This window comes from Hemitrygon akajei, chromosome 1, assembly GCF_048418815.1.
Source record: "Hemitrygon akajei chromosome 1, sHemAka1.3, whole genome shotgun sequence".
Taxonomy (NCBI): Eukaryota; Metazoa; Chordata; class Chondrichthyes; order Myliobatiformes; family Dasyatidae; genus Hemitrygon; species Hemitrygon akajei.
In genome coordinates, this window is record NC_133124.1 from 112,222,953 (window position 1) to 112,230,507 (window position 7,555).

The following is a 7,555-nucleotide window of genomic DNA, read 5'->3' on the forward strand; positions in this document are numbered from 1 at the left end:
CCAACACCGACCCGGTGGAACACCACTAGTCACCGGCAGCCAACCAGAAAAGGATCCTTTTATTTCCACTCGCTGCCTCCTACCAATCAGCCAATGCTCTAAACATGTTAGTAACTTTTCAGTAATACCATGGGCTCTTAACTTGGGATAAGCAGCCTCACGTGTGACACCTTGTCAAAGACCTTCTGAAAGTCCAAATATACAACATCCACTGCAACCCCTTTATCCTACTTGTAATATCCTCAAAGAATTCCAACAGGTTCATCAGGCAAGATTTTCCCTGAAGGGAACCATGCTGACTTTGTACTATCTTGTCCTGTGTCACCAAGTACTCCATCAGCTCATCCTTAACAATTGACTCTAACATCTTCCCAACCACTGAGGCTAACTGATCTATAATTTCCTTTCTGCTACCTTCCTCCTTTCTTAAAGAGTGGAGTGACGTTTGCAATTTTCCAGTCCTCTGGCACCATTCCAGAGTCCAATGATCTTTGAAAGATCATTTCTAAATGCCACCATGATCTCCAACACTAGCCGTTTCTGTGCAGTTCCTCTGGTCTGGGTATTTATGTACCTTTAGGTCTTTCAGCTTTTAAAGCACCTTCTCTCTTCCTTCACACACTACAACATCAGGCACACTGCTAGTGCCTTCCACAGTGAAGACTGATACAAAATACTCATTTAGTCCAGCAGCCATCTCCTTGTCCCCCATTATTATTTCTCCTGCCTCATTTTCTAATGCTCCTGTATCCACCTTCATTTCTCTTTTACTTTTAAACATACTTTGATATTATTTGCTAGCTTGCTTTCATATTTCATCTTTTCCCATTAATGATTTTTTGTAGTTGCTCTCTGTAGGTTTTAAAACCTTCTCAATCCTCTATCTTCCCACTAATTTTTGCTTTGTTGTATGCCCTTTCTTTTGCTTTTACAATAGCTTTGACTTCTCCTGTCAGCCACGGTTGTACTATTTTACCATTTGAGTATTTCCTCATTTTTGGAATACACATGTCCCGCGCCTTCCTCATTTTTCCCCAGAAATGCACACCTTTGCTGCTCTGCTGACATCCCTGCCAGCTGCTCCTTCCAATTTACTTTGCCAACTCCTTTCTCATACCACTGTAATTTCCCTTACTCCACTGAAATACTGCTACAGCAGACTTTACCTTCTCCCTATCAAATTTCAAGTTGAACACAATCATATTGTGGATCACTGGTTCCCAAGGGTTCTTTTACCTTGAGCTCCCAAATCGCCTCCAGTCCATTACATAACACCCAATCCATCTGATCCCCTAGTAGGCTCAACAACAAACTTCTCTAAAAATCTATGTCTTAGGCATTCAACACACTCACTCTCTTGAGATCCATTAGCAAAATGATTTTCCCCAATCAACCTGCATGTTAAAATCTCCCATGACTATCATAACATTGCCCTTTTGACTCGCCTTTTCTATTTCCTGTTGTAACTTGTGGTTCACCTCTGAGCCGCTGTTGAGAGGCCTGTATATAACTGCCATCAAAGTCCTTTTACCCTTGCAGTTTCTTAACTCAACCCACAAGGATTCAACATCTTACGATCCTTTGTCATCTCCTACGTCACATCTTCTTACTGATTTGATGCCATTCTTAACCAGCAGAGCCACGCCACCCCCTCTGCCTACCTTCCTATCCCTCCAATACAACGTGTAACCTTGGACATTCAGCTCCCAACTACAACCATCCTTCAGCCACAACAGCATAACTGGCCATCTGTAATAGTGCAACAAGATCATCCACCTTATTTCTTATACTCCACGCATTGAGATACAACACCTTGAATACCGTATTTGCTACCCTTTTTGATTTTGCATCCCTAATGTATTGTTGGCTACGCCTATGTCTTATCACCTGCCTGCCCTTCCTGACAGTCTGACTGCATGCGATCTTTACTTTTTTCCATCCGTCCTATCCTGAGTCCCTTCACTCCAGTTCCTACCCCCCCCCCCCCCCCCCGCCAAGTTACTTTAAACTCTCCCCAACAGCTCTAACAAACCTGCCCGCCAGAATATTGGTCCCCCTCGGGTTCAGGTGCAACCCATCACTTTCAAACAGGTCGTACCTCCCCCAGATCAGATCCCAATTATCCAAGAGCCTGAAGCCCTGCCCCTGACCCAACTTCTCAGCCACTCGTTTATCTGTCAAATCATCCTGTTTCTACCCTCACTGGTGCGTGGCACAGGCAGCAATCCAGAAATTACTACCCGGGAGGTCCTGCTTCTCAGCTTTCTACCTAGTTCTCTAAATTCTCTGTTTGGGACCTCATTGCTTTTCCTTCCTATGTCATTGGTACCAGTATGTACCAAGACATCTGGTTGCTCTCCTTCCCTCTCCGAAATGTTGTGGACACACTCTGAGACAGCCAGTGCTTCAGTGCCAGCAACAATCCTGACCTTATGTACATACTTGCTATGGGTTTCCTCCACGTTGGTACATTAATTGGCCTCAAAATTGCTGGATATAGGTGAGTGGCAGAGTCTTGGGCAGGTCGCTGGGTATGGGGGTGGGAGGGGGGAGAAATCAGTGGGAATGTGGGGAGAATAAAATGTGATCAGTGTAAATGAGAGCTGATGCGCAGCATGAACTCTATGGGCCGAAGGGCCTGTTTTGTGCCAACTCTAATCTCTGTTCTGATCAATCCAATTCCCTCTTGAAGAAACAGCATCTAAGTGTACTAGCATTTAAAAATGTTCAATAGTTTTTGAAACTTTTTTTTAAAAAGGTTCACTAGTGTAAGGAGATGATCTATTAAGTTAAAGGTGAGGGTAGAGAAAACAAAACTATCATGATACTGGCTTATCGGACAGGAAAATGACAGGGTATGATGACAGATGCCACAGTGAGTAAATATTAATCTAAACCAGGGGTTCCCAACCTGGGTCCACAGACTCCTTGCTTATTGGTATTGGCTCATGGCATCAGAAAGGTTGGGAACCCCGTCTAAACAAACAGAGCCTATCAGAAATGAGCAGTTGACAGAACAAATTCCAGACAGAAGAAACATTTGGCTTGGGTGCACTAAGCACTTCAGACCTACTCTTACACTGAGTTTTGCTTTCAGCCACAAATTAGATCTGCCCAGAGCTGCAATTATATTTCTTTCAGTTGAAAAGTTAATCGGAATGTTTGTTGTCCTTACGAATGCTGCTGTGCCAGAAGACGCCCCTAGACAATTATTCTGGATCCACTGATCGAGAAGATTGTGGAAAATCCTGGCATCCAAGGTACCTGTAAAACACAAAACACAATTTCTACATTATAATTTCTAAAGTGTTATATTATCAGTGGAAGTCACTGTTACTAAAAATACCTAACCAGTAAAGTTCTATAAAATTTCATATGAGTGTTGATTGCCAATTGCACTAGCACACACGAAATGCTAGAACAACTCAGAAGGACGAGCAGCGTCTAGGGAGGAAAATGAAGAGTCAAGGTTTTGGGCCGAGACTCTTCATCAGGTTTGGACAAAGAAAAGTCAGAAGCCAGAATAAAATGGTGTGGGGAAGAGGGAGCAGCATGGGTGAATCGAGGCGAGGGGGAAAGTAGGAGGGTGGGGAGATGTGAGAGCGATGATGAGAGGCTGGAAAGTGAAAGGTGGAAGCAGCATATGGCCAAAGAAGGAGGAATCTGATGTGAATAAGGGAACCAGAAGGAAGAAGGTATTGGTAATGGGCAGGTTGTGAAGGTGGAGGATGGGAAAGAGAAGGGGGTAAAGAGGCCAGAGGGATGAGGGAACAGAAGGGAATAGAGGGAAGAACAGCATCTTCCCCTCTGCCTTCAGATTTCTGAATGGTCCAAGAACACTACCTTGTTATTCATTTTTTTCCAACATCACTATTTTTATGTCTTGCACTATACTGCTGCTGTTAAGCAGCAGGTTTCATGCCAGGTGTTAGCAATAATGAACTTAATTCTGATTCTGTTGATGCTGTCAGGCTGAAGACTACCAAGATGAAGTAGGAGGTGCTGCTCCTCCAGTCTGTGTCTGGTCTCAGTAGAGGAGGCATCAGTGTGGGAGTGGAAAGTGGAATTAAAATGACCAGTGACCAGGAGGTCCTAGCTGCTACGGTAGAGAGAGCAAAGGTGCTCAAAGCTAACCCAATCTGCACTGTGTCTTGGTGATGTAGAGGAGGCCACACCAGGAACACTGGATATAATAAGCAACCTTGACAGAGTCACATATGGAATGCTGTCTCATCTGGAAGAAATGTTTAGGCAACTGGACAGTAGTGAGGAAGGAGGCTTAGGGTATGGTTGCAGGGACAAAAGTGAGTCAAGATAAGAGAACACGAATTCAGAGAGGCAGGAGCAGGCAGAAACAATAGGCCTTCTGGAGTAGTTTGGGGTGTGGATTTTGGAATTATAGGTTTTGAGGTTTGTTGAGCATCTTTGCACCAATAGAACTTCCCTATCGGCAGCCATTTTGATTCTGCTTCCCATTCCCACACTGACATGTCTGTCCACGCCCCCCTTTACTGCCACATTGAGGCCAGATGCAAATTGGACAGGCAACACCTTATACTCTACCTTGGTAGTCTTCAATCTGACAACATCAACAACCCCCCCCCCCCCCCCCCCCCCAGTATTTCTCCTTATCCCTCTTTACCCAAGTAACACACACAAAATGCTGGAGGAACCCAGCAGATCAGGTGGCATCTATGGGAAAGAGCAACCCGGCAATGTCTCAGGCTGAGACCCTTTAATGTTATGGGGACAAAAGATGAGAAGTCAAAGCAAGAAGGTGGGGGAGGGGAGGACGAAGTACAAGGTGGTAGGTGATAGGTGGAACAAAACCAGGAAATGGAGTGGACTACCTTTTACCTCTCCACCTCTTTCCTCTTAAGAGCCATCCGGTCACCTGTGCTGAATGGTCAACTTTTGCCACTGAGACTCTGACAACAGCTTCAAATCTTTTCCTCTGTCTTCTTTAAACCATTTATCATGACACCAGTTGGACTTTTAGGAGCCATGTGTACAAAGTTGTGTCCTAATTGAGTGTGATAGGATCTCATTTCTGGGAACATTGGTCCTGGAAAGAATATTGATATTGTTTCACTGATCTTGTCAAGGACTCTAGTACAGGAGTTCCCAACCTTTTTTATGCCATGGACCAATACCATTAAGCAATGGGTCCATGGACACCAGGTTAGGAACCTGTGCTCGGGAGGATTAAAGAGATAATTTCGGTTACCTCAATCCATTCAACAAGAAGCCTGTCGCAAGTAAAAATGTGAATTATTTCTCAGATCTCAGGAGTCACGCCTCTCAAAGAATGACATTGATAATGACATTCACCATCTCTTTCCAGTCTTTGGCTGGGAATAAATTTGCTCTACAAGTGGTTTAAGTCAAGGGGAAATCGCCAAGTAAATAACAACCCTACATCAACCATCTTTCTCAGCTGATGCTTCTGGTCAGCATGATGAAGAAGCTTGACCTGAAATTCCAGCAACCTCTTTCTGCTACAGTTGTTGCTTTTGATCCTGAGCTCAAGGTTGGTTTTGCTTCAGATTTCAACGTGTCTCTGTTGCTTTCTCTGCATGCCTTATCTACTCCCCCCAGCATCATATCAGTTCCTTGCTGAAAATTATGCAGTGCCTTTATCCACTCTTTGGCCTTGCAATGCCTTACGTTTGTTCTACTTTTCGGTGCTTGGGCCCTCCAATTCTCTGCCTTTCCAAACCTTTGTGTGGTAACTTCCACTTTACAAACGACTACTCGACAATTTTACGGCCAAATGAACATCTTTATCTGGGACGACAAATGATATTTACAACACAGAGGTTTTCAGGTACCTCGTGCAGCATGGGTGGTGGAACTACATACCGGGAGTAAAAAGAGCAGAAGTAAAAACCCTGCTGACCCCGGAACTTGCCTCTTGCTACCAACAACTTCCCGATTAGTATTAGCTTACTTTTAAAAATACTCACATTACAACACTTTGCACAGTTCCTGTTCCAAAAACCCTTCAGTAACACTTCTGTGCTAATGATTTCTTTGATATTCTTCAGAACCACCTACAAGGCCGTCTGGTGGAAGAGTAAATGCAAAGGAAGTGACTAAGATCATTCTGTGAAATACAGGTAAAGCAGGGAGCAGTTAAGTGAGTTTGAGGAAAACCCATAAACCATAACATTTAATCTCTGTAGTAGGCTGAAAAAGGGTTATTGCATTTGAGTAAATGCCAAATGATTTTTTTTAATGCTTTTGTGGATATTGGTTAAAGACAAAGTCAGGCTTGGTTGTGAACCGACTTTTCAGAGAAGAGTACGCTGAACACAAATGAGGAATGTTATCCAGAGCAAATCACCAGAGAGTTCAGAGAACCGTACCTCTACAAGAAATAACTGCTTTCAACAACGTCAACCACAACCCATTAGCTTTTAGATGGATTATCCACATATCTGAAGGTAAACCAGCTTCAAGACTCTTATAAGGAAATACTTCCTTCATTTCCTTGACCAAGTGAAAAATAAAACTGGAGATACTGGATTCTGCATGCATACTTTTAGGTTAGGTTTGGCTTCATCTGTGGAATGAAAAACAAAAGTTTAGATTTCTCTCTCCCTGCAGATGTTGCCTGGCCAGATGAGTATTTTCAGTAATTTCTTCTGTATTCCCTCATTTCTCTGATTTGATAATTTTGGCAGATTAGCTGTGTCTCCACATTTTTTGTAAAACTTTTCAGTAGTTACATATTGTTGCTAATTAGCTACAGTATATTCAATAAAATTTTTGCAATTGTGAAAAAAAAAGAAAAAGACATGATTAAAGACTGCCAATATTCTTGCAGTATTTGTGCCAATTAAACTACAATAAAATGTCCCAATATATTGAGAAGAACTAGCATAAAGTTGCCCACCTACTGGTGTTGGCCTGGATCCTGTGTGTACCTGATTTTGTTGAGCAATCTGCAAGCCAGTTAGTAACAATGTTGATGCACCATCAATAACTCTTGGAGACGTGAGGCGAGAGATAGGCTTTTATTAGCTTGAAGAGAGCACTATCAGCAGCAAGAGACCATCACACAACATCCTGGAGACTGAGGAAGGGGCCGTGCCTCCAATCGCCTTTATACAGGGGTCAGTGGGAGGAGCCACAGGAGCAGTCAGTGGGGGGGTGGGGGGGGGGGGGGGGGAAGTGTCCAGATAGGTATATGTAGTTCACCACAAATGTCAATACTACCATTTATCAGCTGCTTTTGCAAATTCACAGAATTTCCATTACCCTCGCTTTTTATAAGGTCCACTGCAATGCAAGAGACAATCCAAAGGAGTTCACTTCGGGCATTGTAATTCTGAAGTAAACTTTGAAATAAAATTCTCATTCTGTTCCATTCTCCTTTTTCTTTATATTGCTGTAAAACAAAATAAGATCAGAAACGAAAATAGTCAAAAATCTAGTTATACTTAATCTGCACGGTGTAGTACAGAACGTATTGCCTAATAGGTGGGTATGTGGTGTTTCTATATTATATCTCCTGACCTCAGAAGTTCCAAAATATGATATAGCCAGTGCG